The following is a 19,838-nucleotide window of genomic DNA, read 5'->3' on the forward strand; positions in this document are numbered from 1 at the left end:
TTGTAATCAGTTCCATGCGCAAACTTGCATCCACTGAGCCCATATGTTTAAGAACAGTTTGCAAATAACAGTCCAATGGATCCCCAGATCCTGATGAATCGCTGCCCCCAGCTGCAGACATCTCTCCTGAGACCTCAACTGGCGTGATTTGGCTGTTATCATATTCCACAAGAGCTTGTATTAGTAAATCTTTGTTCTTTGAATGTGTTGGAATATCACGCTCCTGGCATAAGAGTACCAGTGTCTCTTTAGATTGCTGCTCGTATGATTGCATAGCAAAAATAAAATAGAAAAGAAAAACAGAGAATAGGGAAGGGGACTGTTTGCAATGTGTGACTATATAATGCACTGAGTTTTAGCCTTTGGAAATTGTAAGAAACAATTTCTTTTAGTACCGGGATTTTCACACCAGCAAATCCACAAGCACTAAAATCTAATAACAAAAATTATCTACACCGCTGCCCACCAATTTGTGATGAACCAAGGTTATCCAACCCTGCGCCAGTCACTTATTTGGCACAGAAAGGGTTATCAGCGCCCTTTTTCTGTCACCAATAGGTCACAATCTAGCCACACCAGGCAAGCTTGTGATTCAGTTTAGTGGGTGGAAGGGTTAACCACACTCCCTAGCCTGTACTAGACGTAAGAGAAATGCCCAAAACTCCCTTTTAATGCCACCCACAATAAACTATAAATCCTATAGCTCCAATACTGCCACCACTTAAAATTTATTAAAGGGGAAAATCCTAAGAAAAAACCCAGACTTTACACATTAACCCTCTAAATACAATTTAGCAGAAAATAACCTAAATTATACAGTTCTAATATTCCAGTCTCGTTCAGTAACGTGGTTCAATTATTAGACAAAGGCCAAACTTAATAAAGGAATTATTTATTATGCCAAAAATATTATGCACAATGCATTATTAATAAAAAAGTTGTTACAAATAAAATTACACACGCAAACAGTTTTTCAAAATAAAAAGAAGAAAATTAGAAACATTACACTGTACTAGTCTTTGGAATCTGTTACCAGAGAGATGGCATGAAGCAATTGGGTCCTTACTCTGTGTTGTCACAGCCTCCCTTGTAAGAATGACAATCTTATTGTTAAGAAATAAGATTCTTAAACCTATTTCTCAGAGATCAGGTTGCCTAACCACACCCTCCTGTGCAGGCTAAGAGACCCCCCTGTCTTTATGACCTTCAATAGACTAATTTTTTTGCCTGAAATTATAGAACCCATTATAATTTCTGCTAGGTAACTCTATCTCTATATTTACATATCGGGAACCTTTTAGTTTAATTGGGAGAGTCGGTTTGATATCAAATATGCCATAGGTTGACATATTTACCTTCATTTAAGGTTATAACAGTTTTAAACACATTTATACATAACCCATGTCCCTTTATTGACCTCCTCAGGAGATGTGATGGAGGCCCTGTTTTACATCATGCCCTGCTGCTGACAGCTTAAGCCATAAAATTCTGTCCTGTTTACACTGCCGAGCATTTATGATGCTCCTGGCACTTAAAAGAATACACAAACACAATTCTTCTTGAAAACAAATAACTGTTTTGAGTTCAAGCTACACAAAGTTAACTCAGCTGAATCCTGAGATATTCGTGACACCTCCCCCAATAAGAGACGCAAAAGGGAGTGGCTACGAGCCACTCCTGATGCGTATCAAAGGGAGCTTCCCCTTGCGGTGATAACGCCATTGCCAGAGAAATTGCACATAGCAGTTTTGCCATCAGGATGCCCTCCATTTAAAATTGACACACTAGTTGCTCTACCCAGCTGATCTAATATATTGCAGGGCCCCTCCCATGCAGCCTGTAGCTGGTTCTGCCTCATGGGCGTTAGTACCAGAACATTTTGCCCCAATTCATATACTATCTCTCTGGTAGTAAGATCCTGCAACTGTTTTTGTGGGAATATGGCATCTCTGGGTTTTACAGGTATCTGCCCCAATAAGGCTTGCATCTTATCCCTGGGTAACACATCATCCCTTGTTACAGAGGTGCCTGTGAAACCTAGGGTCTTGCTACCTATCGTGTGCTCTCTGAACATCTTGCGTGCGGTCAGTTGCTGTTTAACTACCATAGGCTCTTGCCCTCCCACTGGAGTAGAATTCCTGTACTCCTGCACTCTGTTATGGTTGGTAGGGGGTTGACTAACTACCCCCCTCCTCTTCACTGTGGGTCCCAGCTGCTGAGCCTGCACGCCTACCACTGTATTTGCTGACTGTGGGGCTGTGTAAATACACTTCTCTGTACTCCCCCCCCCCTGTGCCTGCAGTCTGTTTCAGTCTCTGTCCCCTAGTCTGTGCAGTCTGTTTATAGGTCACAGCTGAGGTTACTGGGGTCTCTGTCACCCACAATATTTTACACTAACTCTGGGGGTCCCTCAAAGAGTATCCTGTAACCTCCTCCCCCACATACTCTGAAATCTGTGGCTCTGCTGCTTCTGTCATAGAGTGGGCTAGCTTGCCCCCTTGCTCTCTCTCACAGTCAGTCTGCCACTTTGTGTTCTCACACAGAATCTGGGATCCTTCTGACACTGGTGCAGACAAGCACACATCTTCTTTCTGCCATTTATCCCAAATATTGTGTCTTTTCACAGGGAATGGAATTGCCCCTGGCACAGACTGGCACACATCATCCAGCGGCCCAGTCACCCAGTCATTCTCTCCCCCATCAATCTCACCTCCTTCTATAGAATTCACTGATTCAATCATAGACAGACACGCACCCCTCATCTGCCTCCTCTCACAGACAGTTTCTCCCTGTACAGCTAAACTCGGTTCAGGCACAGACAGACCCACACAGTCTATCTGCCTTTCTCCCCCATCAGTTTCACACTGTACAACCAACTGTAATTCTGCAGATACTGCTGGTTTAATTACAGGAAGACACACACCGTCTATCTGTCATTCTCCCCAGTCAGTCTCTCCTCTTACAGGTTCACCTCTCAGCACAGACACCCCAGTTCAGGCACAGCACTGCGCACACATGCACTCTGTCCTCCCTCCTGGTCATAATATCTCTGAGCATTTTTACACACAGCCCTTTCCACATAAGGGTCTGCAACTAATGTCACTAGGTCACATGTAGCATTGTCAGGCACATAAAGAGATAACAATCTACCCAAATCAGTACCCAGTAAAACATAATTAGGAATATTTTCAGATACCCCCACATTTCTTAAACCTCTCCCCGCTCCCCAATCAAGATATACACGTGCCATAGGCACTGCAAGTTTCATTCCCCCAATCCCTTTAACTGCTAGAGTCTTTCCAGGGATAATGTTCTCAGAGTTCACTAGCTTTGGATGCACAATAGTCACTTCTGCACCTGTGTCTCTAAGCCCCAATGTTACCTTATCTCCAACAGTCACAGGTTGCAAGTTCTCATGATTGTTTTCCTCTGGACAGGTAACAAACAAAACGGATTCTGGTACTTCTGAGGGATTACCCCCTCCAGCTGATTGCTCCAAGTTAATCCTCTCTGGGCAAGTGGAGCTGATGTGGCCCACTTTGTTGCAAGCAAAACATCTGCGGGTATCCCCCTGCCCAGATGCAGCACTCGCCCCTCCTTTCCCAGAGGGAGCAGACACACTAGATAAAGGTACAGCAGGTTTTGTGAATGGGGGTCGGGCAGCTGCTCCTTTCCAGGTGGACCCCCCCCCTTAGAAAAGGATTTCCTCCCATTCCCTGGTGATCTTTTGGCTGTGTAAAAATCAGCCAGCTCACCAGCTTCCAATGCTGTTATGGGTTTACGGTCCAAAACCCCTTCTTGAACTTCGGCTGGGCACAGCTGCATAAATTGCTCCTTCACAATCAAATCTTCCAGCTCCTCCATAGTGGCAACTTTTAATCCTCTGACCCACTGTTTAAAGGCTGTCATCAAGTTCCCAACAGCGGTAGTAAAGCTCTCTGACAAACCTTTCTGCAGAGAACGGAATTTCTTCCTGTACACCTCAGGAGTAAGATTATACCTCCTCTGCAGTGCAGCTTTAATGGAATCATAGTCCTGATCAAACTCTGGGGGTAGCTCAGCAAACGCCTCCAGTGCAGGACCTTTCAGGCCCTTGGCAACTGGAACTGTCTGCAAACTTTCTCAAAGCTATGCAGGAATACATCCACATCTCCATCTTTCTCCAGGGTGGGAAAATTCTCTGCACGCACTCTGGGAGCAGGTGGGTCTCTAGGTTCACTAACAACAGGGGAGGCCATCCCTCTCTCCAACCATGCAAGCTGTAGCTGATACTCTCTCTCCGCCTGTCATTCAGCAGCCTGTCTCTCAGCTGCCAGAGCCTCTCTCTCAGCTGCCAGAGACGCCTGTCTCTCAGCCACAGCAGCCTGTCGTTCAGCAGCCTGTCTCTCAGCTGCCAGAGCCTCTCTCTCAGCTGCCAGAGACACCTGTCTCTCAGCCACAGCAGCCTGTCGTTCAGCAGCCTGTCTCTCAGCTGCCAGAGACACCTGTTGTTCAGCAGCCTGTCTTTCATAAAACTTTGTAATCAGTTCCATGCGCAAACTTGCATCCACTGAGCCCATATGTTTAAGAACAGTTTGCAAATAACAGTCCAATGGATCCCCAGATCCTGATGAATCACTGCCCCAGCTGCAGACATCTCTCCTGAGACCTCAACTGGCGTGATTTGGCTGTTATCATATTCCACAAGAGCTTGTATTAGTAAATCTTTGTTCTTTGAATGTGTTAGAATATCACGCTCCTGGCATAAGAGTACCAGTGTCTCTTTAGATTGCTGCTCATATGATTGCATAGCAAAAATAAAATAGAAAAGAAAAACAGAGAATAGGGAAGGGGACTGTTTGCAATGTGTGACTATATAATGCACTGAGTTTTAGCCTTTGGAAATTGTAAGAAACAATTTCTTTTAGTACCGGGATTTTCACACCATCAAATCCACAAGCACTAAAATCTAATGACAAAAATTATCTACACCGCTGCCCACCAATTTGTGATGAACCAAGGTTATCCAACCCTGCGCCAGTCACTTATTTGGCACAGAAAGGGTTATCAGCGCCCTTTTTCTGTCACCAATAGGTCACAATCTAGCCACACCAGGCAAGCTTGTGATTCAGTTTAGTGGGTGCAAGGGTTAACCACACTCCCTAGTCTGTACTAGACGTAAGAGAAATGCCCAAAACTCCCTTTTAATGCCACCCACAATAAACTATAAATCCTATAGCTCCAATACTGCCACAACTTAAAATTTATTAAAGGGGAAAATCCTAAGACAAAACCCAGACTTTACACATTAACCCTCTAAATACAATTTAGCAGAAAATAACCTAAATTATACAGTTCTAATATCCCAGTCTCGTTCAGTAACATGGTTCAATTATTAGACAAAGGCCAAACTTAATAAAGGAATTATTTATTATGCCAAAAATATTATGCACAATGCATTATTAATAAAAAAGTTGTTACAAATAAAATTACACACGCAAACAGTTTTTCAAAATAAAAAGAAGAAAATTAGAAACCTTACACTGTACTAGTCTTTGGAATCTGTTACCAGAGAGATGGCATGAAGCAGTTGGGTCCTTACTCTGTGTTGTCACAGCCTCCCTTGTAAGAATGACAATCTTATTGTTAATAAATAAGATTCTTAAACCTATTTTTCAGAGATCAGGTTGCCTAACCACACCCTCCTGTGCAAGCTAAGAGACCCCCCTGTCTCTATGACCTTCAATAGACTAATTTTTTTGCCTGAAATTATAGAACCCATTATAATTTCAGCTAGGTAACTCTATTTCTATATTTACATATCGGGAACCTTTTAGTTTCATTGGGAGAGTCGGTTTGATATCAAATATGCCATAGGTTGACATATTTACCTTAATTTAAGGTTATAACAGTTTTAAACACATCATACATAACCCATGTCCCTTTATTGACCTCCTCAGGAGATGTGCTGGAGGCCCTTTTTTACATCATGCCCTGCTGCTGACAGCTTAAGCCATAAAATTCTGTCCTGTTTACACTGCCGAGCATTTATGATGCTCCTGGCACTTCAAAGAAAACACAAACATAATTCTTCTTGAAAACAAATAACTGTTTTGAGTTCAAGCTACACAAAGTTAACTCCTTAGCAGCTGAATCCTGAGATATTTGTGACACTAACTAACAATAATCTGCCCCATACAGGTATGAGGAGTGGCTAGGAGATTAAGGCCTAAACCACCACCTCCCAACGCAAACTAGAATACCTAACCCCCCCTCTAAACTAACCCCCCTAAGTTACAAACTATGCATCACTGTCTAACAGTCAAAATGCACTGAGATAAGAGGCGGCCTTCAACAATTTAAAAATCACTTTGAGTCTACTTAGGTTTAGCTTTCAAACATGAATACCAAGAGAACAAAGTCAATTTTATGATAAAAGTAAATTGGAAAGTTGTTTAAAATTGCATGTTTTATCCAAATCATGAAAGTTTAATTTTGACTTGACTGTCCCCTCAAATCTATTGTTTGTTTAAGCACTGTTTACATTTCCAAACTCATCCACAAGGGTGCGTTTCAAAGTGCCAGCCTAAACCTTCTTAATTAAACCCATGGTCACAAAGCTCATTCAATAATGTATTTTGGAACACACTCAAAAGAACGAGTTTGGACTTAGTGTGCATGGAGGTGTGTAATTATAAAAACCCTTTTACGAAGGTACATTCTAATTTAAAAAAATTTAAACTTCAGTATAAGAAGATGTTACAAGTCCTTTGTGTAGAAACACCATAGTCGGCTTCTTGTTTTTAAGTTCACACAAAAATTGAAATATTGCTTTAACAGACAATTGATTTAAACATTGTAAAAAAAAATACTTGTCAAAGTTACAAAATGTCTATATAGCGATAGAAAAATGATGCACAGTCTGCTCATCCTGACAATGTAAAATATGCATTTGGATGGTTAAGCAGTGGTGTGGATGGAAACAGAGTACATCAGGTTCCTAAAAATCATGATTAAGCTATCCTCTATTAAAAACTGATTTTAATAAGTCCAGTACTGTTAGTGACATCAATACAGCACAAGTGTGACTTTTAATCAAATATTAAAATGAAAAATAAACAACATCAGTTTTGTAGATGTTAGTGAATATAGAAGTATGCCCATTATGCCAAGATACATATGGCATATATATATAAAAATAATAATGTATGCGAAATATAGAAATGCTGAAACATGTACGCTTTGATGCATATGTTGATTGTTCCTAATTGTTATTTTATATAAAGGATGATTTACTTCCTAGTACAATGTTAAAGGGACATGAAACCCAATTTGTTTCTTTCATGATTCAGATACAGCATGTGATTTTACTTTAATTATCTCAATTATTTGGTTCTCTTGGTATACTTTGTTATTAAAGGATACCTAGGTAGGCTCAGGAGCAGCTGTTTGGTGGCTGTACATTTATGCCTCATGTTATTGAATCACCCAATGCGTTTAGCCAGCTCCCAGTAGTGCATGGCAGCTTCTTAAACCAAGGATACCAAGAGAATGTAGCAAATTAGATAGTAGAAAGACATTTGAAAAAAGCTTAAACATATAACCTCTTTCTGAATAATGAAAGAAAAATGTTGGGTTTCATGTCCCTTTAATTTAATGGATAGTGGTAATGTATTCTTCTCATGCAGTTCAGCAATTGATCGAGCATACTGTAAAGTCCATCTCTTTATATCTATTTTTATCTGTATGCAAGTTTAAGACTGCAAACATTTATTCCTGTCAGCCACTGAATTACCAATAAAGTATAGCGTAAATCACAAGGGAATAAAAATGACAGCTGAATTGGTCATATGCAGTGGTATGTGATTCTGGTAATAAAGAAGTATAATTATCTTTCTTCTGCACATAGAAGCAGCCTGATTTATTAGGCGATAAGAAGCAAACATTAAAATAGCTGGATGTCCTAACCCTGCAGTTATTTCATTTTTATTGTTGATAAGCAATTTAAATGGACTTGTCATTTTTTTAAATCTCTTCCTTGTCTCAGAATAAAAAATAGGCACCATATTTTACCTTTAACAAACATACGGCTAGATTACGAGTTTGTTGACGTTATGAGCTGTGCGGTGCTAACGAGCAGTTTTCTCTCACCGCTCACTTACCTACAGCGCTTGTATTACAGGTTTTTACAAACCCAGCGTTAAAAGGCAAGAATTGAGCGTTGAGCAAAATTTAGCTCCTTACCGCACTTCAATACCAGCGCTGCTTAACTCAGCGGTGAGCTGGTCGTACGTGCTTGTGCACGATTTCCCCATAGGAATCAACGGGGAGAGCCGGCTGAAAAAAGCCTAACACCTGCAAAAAAGCAGCGTAAAGCTCCTTAACTCCTTGATTCCTATGGGGAAATACATTTCATGTTTACACCCAACACCCTAACATGAACCCAGAGTCTAAACATCCCTAATCTTACACTTATTAACCCCTAATCTGCCACCCCCGACATCGCCAACACCTACATTATTCTTATTAACCCCTAATCTGCCGCTCCGGACAACACCGCCACCTACATTATACTTATGAACCCCTAATCTGCTGCCCCCAACATCGCTGACACCTACATTATATTTATTAACCCCTAATCTCCCTCCCCCAATGTCGCTGCAACCTAACTACACTTATTAACCCCTAATCTGCCGCCCCCAACGTCGCCGCCACTGTAATAAACATATTAACCCCTAAACTGCCACACTCCCGCCTCGCAAACAGTTAAATATTATTAACCCCTAATCTGCTGCCCCTAACATCGCCACCACCTATCTACATTTATTAACCCCTAACGTCACCGCCACTATACTAAATGTATTAACCCCTAAACGTAAGTCTAACCCTAACCCTAATACCCCCTAACTTAAATATAATTTAAATAAATCTAAATAAAAATTAATATTATTACCTAAATAATTCCTATTTAAAACTAAATACTTACCTGTAAAATAAGCCCTAAGTTAGCTACAATATAACTAATAGTTACATTGTAGCTATTTTAGGGTTTATTTTTATTTTACAGGCAAGTTTGTATTTATTTTAACTAGGTACAATAGTTATTAAATAGTTATTAACTACCTAGCTAAAATAAATACAAAAGTCTCTGTAAAATAAAACCTAACCTAAGTTACAATAACACCTAACCTAACCCTACAATTAAATAAATTAACCCCCACTAAATTACAGGAAATAAAAAGCAAATTACAAGATCTTTAAACTAATTACACCTAATCTAATAGACCTATCAAAATAAAAAAGCCCCCCCAAAATAAAAAAATAAAAACCCTAGCCTAAACTAAACTATCAGTAGCCCTTAAAAGGGCCTTTTGTGGGGCATTGCCCCAAAGAAATCAGCTCTTTTACCTGTAAACAAAAAAATACAAACAACCTCCCCAACAGTAAAACCCACCACCCACACAACCAACCCCCCAAATAAAATACTATCTAAAAAAACCTAAGCTCCCCATTGCCCTGAAAAGGGCATTTAGATAGGCATTGCCCTTAAAAGGGCAGTTAGCTCTATTGCAGGCCCAAACCCTAACCTAAAAATAAAACCCACCCAATACACCCTTAAAAAAACCTAACACTAATCCCCTGAAGATCGACTTACAGTTCTGAAGACCGGACATCCATCCTCAAGGAAGTGGCAGAAGTCTTCATCCAAGCCTGGCCGAAGTCCTCAATGAAGCCGGGAGAAATATTCATCCAAGCCGGGTGACGTGGTCCTCCAGGCGGGCAGAAGTCTTCATCCAGACGGCATCTTCTATCTTCATCCATCCGACGCGGAGCGGGTCCATCTTCAAGACATCCGAAGCGGAGCATCCTCTTTTCCCGACGACTAACGACGAATGAAGGTTCCTTTAAGTGACCTCATCCAAGATGGCGTCCCTTAGATTCCGATTGGCTGATAGAATTCTATCAGCCAATCGGAATTAAGGTAGAAAAAATCCTATTGGCTGATGCAATCAGCCAAAAGGATTGAAGTTCAATCCTATTAGCTAATCCAATCAGCCAATAGGATTGAGCTAGCATTCTATTGGCTGATTGGAACAGCCAATAGAATGCAAGCTCAATCCTATTGGCTGATTGGATCAGCCAATAGGATTTTTTCTACCTTAAAGGGATATTATACACTCATTTTTTCTTTGCATAAATGTTTTGTAGATGATCTATTTATATAGCCCATAACGTTTTTTTTTTTTAAATAAATGTATAGTTTTGCTTATTTTTAAATAACATTTTCTGATTTTCAGACTCCTAACCAAGCCCCAAAGTTTTATGTGAATACCGTCAGCTACCTTCTCCAGCTTGCTCCTGTTTGTGTAAAGGGTCTTTTCATGTGCAAAAGAAGGGGATGGGGGGAGTGTCTTATTTGCCACTTGCAGTGGGCTTTCCAGCTACCTTTTCAACAGAGCCAAACTGACAGCTTCTAAGTAAGTTTTTAAACAGTTTTATACTGGATTTTTATATCAGTATCTGTGCATCTTATTCTTTATAGTAGTGTCTATTACATGCAGTTATATGAAAATGAGTGTATACTGTCCCTTTAATTACGATTGGCTGATAGAATTCTATCAGCCAATCTGAATCTAAGGGACGCCATCTTGGATGACATCACTTAAAGGAACCTTCATTTGTCGTTAGTCATCGGCAGAAGAGGATGCTCCACGTCAGATGTCTTGAAGATGGACCCGCTCCGCGTTGGATGGATGAATATAGAAGATGCCGTCTGGATGAAGACTTCTGCCCATCTGGAGGACCACTTCTGCCTGGCTTGGATGAAGATTTCTGCCGCTTTCTTGAGGATGGATGTCCGGTCTTCAGAACTGTAAGTCGATCTTCAGGGGGTTAGTGTTAGGTTTTTTTAAGAGTGTATTGGGTGGGTTTTATTTTTAGGTTAAGGTTTGGGCCGGCAATAGAGCTAACTGCCCTTTTAAGGGCAATGCCCATCCAAATGTCCTTTTCAGGGCAATGGGGAGCTTAGGGTTTTTTAGATAGTATTTTATTTGGGGGGTTGGTTGTGTGGGTGGTGGGTTTTACTGTTGGGGGGTTGTTTGTATTTTTTTTTAAAGGTAAAAGAGCTGATTCCTTTGGGGCAATGCCCCGCAAAAGGCCCTTTTAAGGTCTATTGATAGTTTAGTTTAGGCTAGGGTTTTTTTTTTATTTTGGGGGGGCTTTTTTTATTTTGATAGGGCTATTAGATTAGGTGTAATTAGTTTAAAGATCTTGTAATTTGTTTATTATTTTCTGTAATTTAGTTTTTTTTTGTACTTTAGCTAATTTAATTTAATTTATTTAATTGTTTTTAATTTAGTTAATTTATTTAATTTTAGGGTTAGGTAAGGTGTTATTGTAACTTAGGTTAGGTTTTATTTTACAGGTACTTTTGTATTTATTTAAGCTAGGTAGTTATTAAATAGTTAATAACTATTTAATAACTATTGTACCTAGTTAAAATATATACAAACTTGCCTGTAAAATAAAAATAAACCCTAACGCCTAGATTTAGAGTTGGGCGGTAGCCGTCAAAACCAGCGTTAGAGGCTCCTAACGCTGGTTTTTACCGCCCGCTGGTATTTGGAGTCAGTCAGGAAAGGGTCTAACGCTCACTTTCCAGCCGCGACTTTTCCATACCGCAGATCCCCTTACGTCAATTGCGTATCCTATCTTTTCAATGGGATCTTTCTAACGCCGGTATTTAGAGTCGTGGCTGAAGTGAGCGTTAGAAATCTAACGACCAAACTCCAGCCACAGAAAAAAGTCAGTAGTTAAGAGCTTTCTGGGCTAACGCCGGTTCATAAAGCTCTTAACTACTGTGCTCTAAAGTACACTAACACCCATAAACTACCTATGTACCCCTAAACCGAGGTCCCCCCACATCGCCGCCACTCTATTAAAAATTTTTAACCCCTAATCTGCCAACCGCCACCTACGTTATCCTTATGTACCCCTAATCTGCTGCCCCTAACACCGCCGACCCCTATATTATATTTATTAACCCCTAACCTGCCCCCCACAACGTCGCCGCCAGCTACCTACAATAATTAACCCCTAATCTGCCGACCGCAAAGCGCCGCCACCTACGTTATCCTTATGTACCCCTAATCTGCTGCCCCTAACACCACCGACCCCTATATTATATTTATTAACCCCTAATTTGCCCCCTCAACGTCGCCTCCACCTGCCTACACTTAGTAACCCCTAATCTGCCGAGCGGACCGCACCGCTACTATAATAAAGTTATTAACCCCTAATCCGCCTCACTCCCGCCTCAATAACCCTATAATAAATAGTATTAACCCCTAATCTGCCCTCCCTAACATCGCCGACACCTAACTTCAAGTATTAACCCCTAATCTGCCGATCGGAGCTCACCGCTACTCTAATAAATTTTTTAACCCCTAAAGCTAATTCTAACCCTAACCCTAACACCCCCCTAAGTTAAATATAATTTATTCTAACAAAATAAATTAACTCTTATTAAATAAATTATTCCTATTTAAAGCTAAATACTTACCTGTAAAATAAATCCTAATATAGCTACAATATAAATTATAATTATATTGTAGCTATTTTAGGATTAATATTTATTTTACAGGCAACTTTGTAATTATTTTAACCAGGTACAATAGCTATTAAATAGATAATAACTATTTAATAGTTACCTAGTTAAAATAATTACAAAATTACCTGTAAAATAAATCCTAACCTAAGTTACAATTAAACCTAACACTACACTATCAATAAATTAATTAAATAAAATACCTACAATTACCTACAATTAAACCTAACACTACACTATCAATATATTAATTAAATACAATACCTACAAATAACTACAATTAAATAAACTAACTAAAGTACAAAAAATAAAAAAGAACTAAGTTACAAAAAATAAAAAAATATTTACAAACATTAGAAAACTATTACAACAATTTTAAACTTATTACACCTACTCTAAGCCCCCTAATAAAATAACAAAGCCCCCCAAAATAAAAAAATGCCCTACCCTATTCTAAATTAAAAAAGTTCAAAGCTCTTTTACCTTACCAGCCCTTAAAATGACCTTTTGTGGGGCATGCCCCAAAGGATTCAGCTCTTTTGCCTGCAAAAAAAACATACAATACCCCCCCAACATTACAACCCACCACCCACATACCCCTAATCTAACCCAAACCCCCTTTAAATAAACCTAACACTAAGCCCCTGAAGATCTTCCTACCTTATCTTCACCTCGCCGGGTATCACCGATCGGTCCTGGCTCCGAAATCTTCATCCAACCCATAATCCTGCGGCTGAAGAGGTCCAGAAGAGGCTCCAAAGTCTTCATCCTATCCGGGAAGAAGAGGCGATCCAGACCAGCAACCATCTTGATCCAAGCGGCATCTTCTATCTTCATCCGATGAGGAACGGCTCCATCGTGAAGACCTCCAGCGCGGATCAATCTTTTTCCTCCGACGTCCAACTGAAGAATGACGGTTCCTTTAAGGGACGTCATCCAAGATGGCGTCCCTCGAATTCCTATTGGCTGATAGGATTCTATCAGCCAATCGGAATTAAGGTAGGAAAATTCTACCCTATCAGCCAATCAGATTGAGCTCGCATTCTATTGGCTGTTCCGATCAGCCAATAGAATGCAAGCTCAATCTGATTGGCTAATCGGATCAGCCAATCGGATTGAACTTGATTCTGATTGGCTGATTCCATCAGCCAATCAGAATTTTCCTACCTTAATTCCGATTGGCTGATAGAATCCTATCAGCCAATCGGAATTCGAGGGACGCCATCTTGGATGACGTCCCTTAAAGGAACCGTCATTCTTCAGTTGGACGTCGGAGGAAGAAGATTGATCCGCGCTGGAGGTCTTCACGATGGAGCCGTTCCTCATCGGATGAAGATAGAAGATGCCGCTTGGATCAAGATGGTTGCCGGTCTGGATCGCCTCTTCTTCCCGGATAGGATGAAGACTTTGTAGCCTCTGCTGGACCTCTTCAGCCGCAGGATTATGGATCACCAGCCCCCGCTTGGGTTAGATGAAGATTTCGGAGCCAGGACCGATCGGTGATACCCGGCGAGGTGAAGATAAGGTAGGAAGATCTTCAGGGGCTTAGTGTTAGGTTTATTTAAGGGGGGTTTGGGTTAGATTAGGGGTATGTGGGTGGTGGGTTGTAATGTTGGGAGGGTATTGTATGTTTTTTTTTACAGGCAAAAGAGCTGAATTCTTTGGGGCATGCCCCTCAAAAGGTCCTTTTAAGGTCTGGTGAGGTAAAAGAGCTTTGAACTTTTTTAATTTAGAATAGGTTAGGGCATTTTTTTATTTTGGGGGGCTTTGTTATTTTATTAGGGGGCTTAGAGTAGGTGTAATTAGTTTAAAATTGTTGTAATATTTTTCTAATGTTTGTAAATATTTTTTTATTTTTTGTAACTTAGTTCTTTTTTATTTTTTGTACTTTAGTTAGTTTATTTAATTGTATTTATTTGTAGGAATTGTATTTAATTTATTTATTGATAGTGTAGTGTTAGGTTTAATTGTAGATAATTGTAGGTATTATATTTAATTAATTTATTGATAGTGTAGTGTTAGGTTTAATTGTAACTTAGGTTAGGATTTATTTTACAGGTAATTTTGTTATTATTTTAACTAGGTAACTATTAAATAGTTATTAACTATTTAATAGCTATTGTACCTGGTTAAAATAATTACAAAGTTGCCTGTAAAATAAATATTAATCCTAAAATAGCTACAATATAATTATAATTTATATTGTAGCTATATTAGGGTTTATTTTACAGGTAAGTATTTAGCTTTAAATAGGAATAAGTTATTTAATAAGAGTTAATTTATTTCGTTAGAATAAAATTATATTTAATTTAGGGGGTGTTAGGGTTAGGGTTAGAATTAGCTTTAGGGTTAAAAAATTTATTAGAGTAGCGGTGAGCTCCGATCGGCAGATTAGGGGTTAATACTTGAAGTTAGGTGTCGGCAATGTTAGGGAGGGCAGATTAGGGGTTAATACTATTTCTTATAGGGTTATTGAGGCGGGAGTGAGGCGGATTAGGGGTTAATACATTTATTATAGTAGCGCTCAGGTCCGGTCGGCAGATTAGGGGTTAATAAGTGTAGTTAGGTGGAGGCGACGTTGGGGGCGGCAGATTAGGGGTTAATAAATATAATATAGGGGTCGGCGATGTTAGGGCAGCAGATTAGGGGTACATAGGGATAATGTAGGTGGCGGGGGTGTACGGAACGGCAGATTAGGGGTTAAAAATTATATGCAGGGGTCAGCGATAGCGGGGTCGGCAGATTAGGGGTTAATAATTGTAAGGTTAGGGGTGTTTAGACTCGGGGTACATGATAGAGTGTTAGGTGCAGACGTAGGAAGTGTTTCCCCATAGGAAACAATGGGGCTGCGTTAGGAGCTGAACGCGGCTTTTTTGCAGATGTTAGGTTTTTTTTCACCTCAAACAGCCCCATTGTTTCCTATGGGGGAATCGTGCACAAGCACGTTTTTGAGGCTGGCCGCGTCCGTAAGCACCGCTGGTATCGAGAGTTGCAGTGGCGTTAAATTATGCTCTAAGCTCCCTTTTTGGAGCCTAACGCACTGAAAACCCAGCCATTCTGTTAACTCTAAATACCAGCGGTATTTAAAAGGTGCGGCCAGAAAAAAGCACGCGTAGCTAACGCACCCCTTTGGCCGCAAAACTCTAAATCTAGGCGTAAGATAGCTACAATGTAACTATTAGTTACATTGTAGCTATCTTAGGGTTTATTTTATAAGTAAGTATTTAGTTTTAAATAGGAATTATTTAGGTAATAATATTAATTTTATTTAGATTTATTTAAATTATATTTAAGTTAGGGGGTGTTAGGGTTAGACTTAGGTTTAGGGGTTAATACATTTATTATAGTGGCGGCGACGTTGGGGGCGGCAGATTAGGGGTTAATAAATGTAGATAGGGGGCGGCGGCGACGTTAGGGACGGCAGATTAGGGGTTAATAATATTTAACTAATGTCTGCAAGGCGGGAGTGCGGCGGTTTAGGGGTTAATATGTTTATTATAGTTGCGGAGATGTCCGGAGCGGCAGATTAGGGATTAATAACTTTATTATATTGTTTGCGATGCGGGAGGGCCTCGGTTTAGGGGTTAATAGGTAGTTTATTGGTGTTAGTGTACTTTTTAGCACTTTAGTTATGAGTTTTATGTTACGGCGTTGTACCATAAAACTCTTAACTACTGACTTTTAAATGTGTTAGGACTCTTGATGGGGTAGGGTGTACCGCTCACTTTTTGGCCTCCCAGGACAGACTCGTAATACCGGCGCTATGTAAGTCCCATAGAAAAAAGACTTTATGAAATTTACGTAAGTCGTTTTGTGGTAAGACCAAGAAAGTGTGCAGTGCCCCTAAACCTGCAAGACTCGTAATACCAGCGGGCGTAAAAAAGCAGCGTTAGGACCTCTTAACGCTGCTTTTTTACCCTAACGCACAACTCGTAATCTAGCCGATACATTTTAGTTGTAGAAAAATATAGATAACTCATAAAACAACAGTTTATTTCAATCACACTTCTAATTGCAGAGACTTGAAAAAGTGTGTGTGTGTGTGTATATATATATATATATATATCTCCCGCCTATCTATCTATCTATCTTTCTTTCATCATCTATCTATCTATCTATCTATTTATCTACGGCTAGATTATAAGTGGAGTCAAACTCTGGAAAAGTAGAAAACAACCCCCCTCTAATGCAGGGATCCATCTGTTTTGTTTTTTCTGACTTTAAGCCACTAAATCTTTCTTGGGGGCAGATTCTCTAAAGCTCTCCAGATCAGACATGGTTTTTCACGTTGACCCTTGCGGGGGCTGCACTGGTGGAATTATCATAAAAAGAGGCAATACCTGTGAGTGGCAAGATGTCTCCTATTGAAATTAATGGAGCTCGCTGGAAAGGGACACTTCGCACTGTAGGGTGAAGTTAGCAGGGACCGGGGGACACACTTTAAAATACAAATCCTGCAGCCAATATAAATAACATTATGCTGCTTTTTGCGTATAGCATCTTACAATCGCTTCTTTTTTCGTATGCATGTGTTTGTCTATTAGGTAATAAGGGCCAGATTGCGAGTGGTGCAATGTCTGGTTTGTCACAGCTGTTTGCGAGCTTCGGAACGAGCGTTTGTATTACAAGTTGAAACTTAATGCGAAGGTGTTTCCCATTTTTTGCGCTACATTGACTATGGGGAAGATGTTAACATGTTCACGATATTCTAACTTTGGATTTTTGTCTGCAAAAACTTTTTACATTCAACTTTAATAAACACACTACCCAATGCCCGCAAAAGCTTACTTCTAGTGCAGATAAGGCATTAGCTGGAGAAATAAATGGCACTCCACTCATAATCTAGCCTTAAAGGGAAACTAAACCCAAACATTTTCTTTCATGATTCAGGTAGATAATACAAATTTAAACAACATTCAAATTTACTTCAATTGTCTAACTTGCTTTATTCTTTAGATATCCTTTGTTGAAGAAATAGCAATGCACATGGGTGAGTCAATCATATGAGGCATCTATGTACAGCCACCAATCAGCAGCTGTTGAGCATATTTAAGTTTGCATTTAAGCAAAGGATATCAAAAGAATTAAGCAAATTAGATAATTGAAGTAAATTAGAAAGCTGTTTAAAGTTGCATGTTCTACCTAAATCATGAAGGAAAAAAATGTGGGTTTCATGTCCCTTTAAGTATTTTGAGTGTTTTGAAAAAAGTTTGCCACCTTCTAACTGGCGAGTAAAAAAATTAAATCTGCAGTGAGAAAATCTTTACAGATATACGCTGTAGTTTGAGAGGAAATTTCATATATGCCCATGGAATGCCCATTTTTCGCAAAAACAACTATTACGATTTGTATTTTGTAGTTTTATAAGTACGAATTTCCATGGGTTTTTTTGCACACCGTGTACTTAAATATCAATTTACACTGTGCATAATTAACATGTTTTATTCCTGTGTAACTTACAAATTTTACATTTTTGATAAAATTTGATTTTTAGTGACAAATTTTGTTACGATTTCGATGCACCTTAAAAATAAAAAAAATCTGCATATTTTTAGGTGAAGAGTTCAGTTATTTGTTTTGTATCATTTTTAAATTAGTAATGTAATTGTGCACTTTTATAATGTATGCATCCCCTTCCCATACTAAAATGCAGTATACGCCCCCCTTAGTAAGACACCCTGTTTTCATTATAAAAATGGGCTTTATAGAATTTTGCCATGGAAATAGAAGGGCTGGTTAACATTCTTAAAGAATCTCATCAACCCAGAGACCTTTAGAGAATGTTTTCTTAGACAAACTTGGATCCATCATTGTCAAGATAGATGTGTTTGTGTGACAACTTAGATCTACATGTATAATTTGGTTCAAAAGAGAGCAGGTTTGTTTTTAACAAACACACATAGGGGCCAACGTATCATAGTGCGAGCGGACATGATACAATGTAGGGTATCATGTCCGCCGCACATCGATAAATGCTGACAGCCTACGCTGTCGGCATTTATCATTGCACAAGCAGTTCTTGTGAACTGCTTGTTCAATGCCGTGTCAGTCAGCCCGATTGTATAGGATTGGGCGGATTGAAGACCGCAGCCTCAGAGGCAGCGGACAAGTTATGGAGCAGCAGTCTTTAGACCGCTGGTTCATAACTTCTGTTTCCGACGAGCCTGAAGGCTTGCGCAAAAACAGGGGCATCAACCTCCATTTGCTCGGCCCTAGAGATACAACAGGATGTAGTCATTTCTAGTTTTACCCACACAGACTAATTCGTTTTTTTCCGTAAATTGCATTGATTCTAATTATCAAAATGACACATCTATATTGCATAATATTTAGTGACATGCATTACTCTAATGTATTATATGCTGTCCCAGTATCAAAAGACATAAATTATCTTCAGTAACTAAATTTATTTATATTTATTTTTTTCGTTTCTTCCAATGAATAACACTGAACTTCAATAAGCAGCTTTACCTCTACTATGTAAGAATCGATTGGCATTAAATTATATGATTGACATAAAGTAAATATAAATAGCCTCCAGTTAGTAAAAATACATTTAAGGAATATTATCTTCGGCTAAACAGAATGAAATACATTGAGCTCCTTACTGCATAATAATTTTACAACTGGATGCATAGACTGCTGCTCAGCATAGTTTTATAACATGTGAAGTCCTCTAGCCAAAGGGTTAATCAGGGAACTCACAGCAAGGAAAGAAAAAGAAACTGAGATAATGGCCTCTATTTATCAAGGTCTGTCGGACCTGATCCGACAGTGCGGATCAGGTCCGACAGACCTCGCTGAATACGGCGAGCAATACCTGGAAGTATCTTCCTTCTTTGGAACAATAAAGAGATTTGAATAAAATCCCATCCCCTGTTCCTGCAAAGGATCTGGAACAATCACTCCCATATCTTCCAAATGTGAGACAGACTGAATAAAAGCTTTTACTGGATTCCTTGGAACATTGGATAGAAAAAAACTTTCTTCCGGGAGGCCTTGTTTGGAATCATATTCAATATCCCTGAGAAACAATATTCCAAACCCAGAGATCTGGAACAGACTGAAAGCAAGCCTCCACCTTCATGCAGTTTTGGTAGAAGGGATAGATTTCTTACCCTGTTTTGATTTTTTCCAGTTAGCATTAAGTTTTTGGACTGAACTAGAGGAACCTTGCTTTTGAGCAGAGGAGTCAGCTTTCTGTTCCTTATTTTGACGAAAGGAATAAAAACCCCTTTACCTCCAGTAACAG

This window comes from Bombina bombina, chromosome 5, assembly GCF_027579735.1.
Source record: "Bombina bombina isolate aBomBom1 chromosome 5, aBomBom1.pri, whole genome shotgun sequence".
In the NCBI taxonomy this organism is placed as follows: domain Eukaryota; kingdom Metazoa; phylum Chordata; class Amphibia; order Anura; family Bombinatoridae; genus Bombina; species Bombina bombina.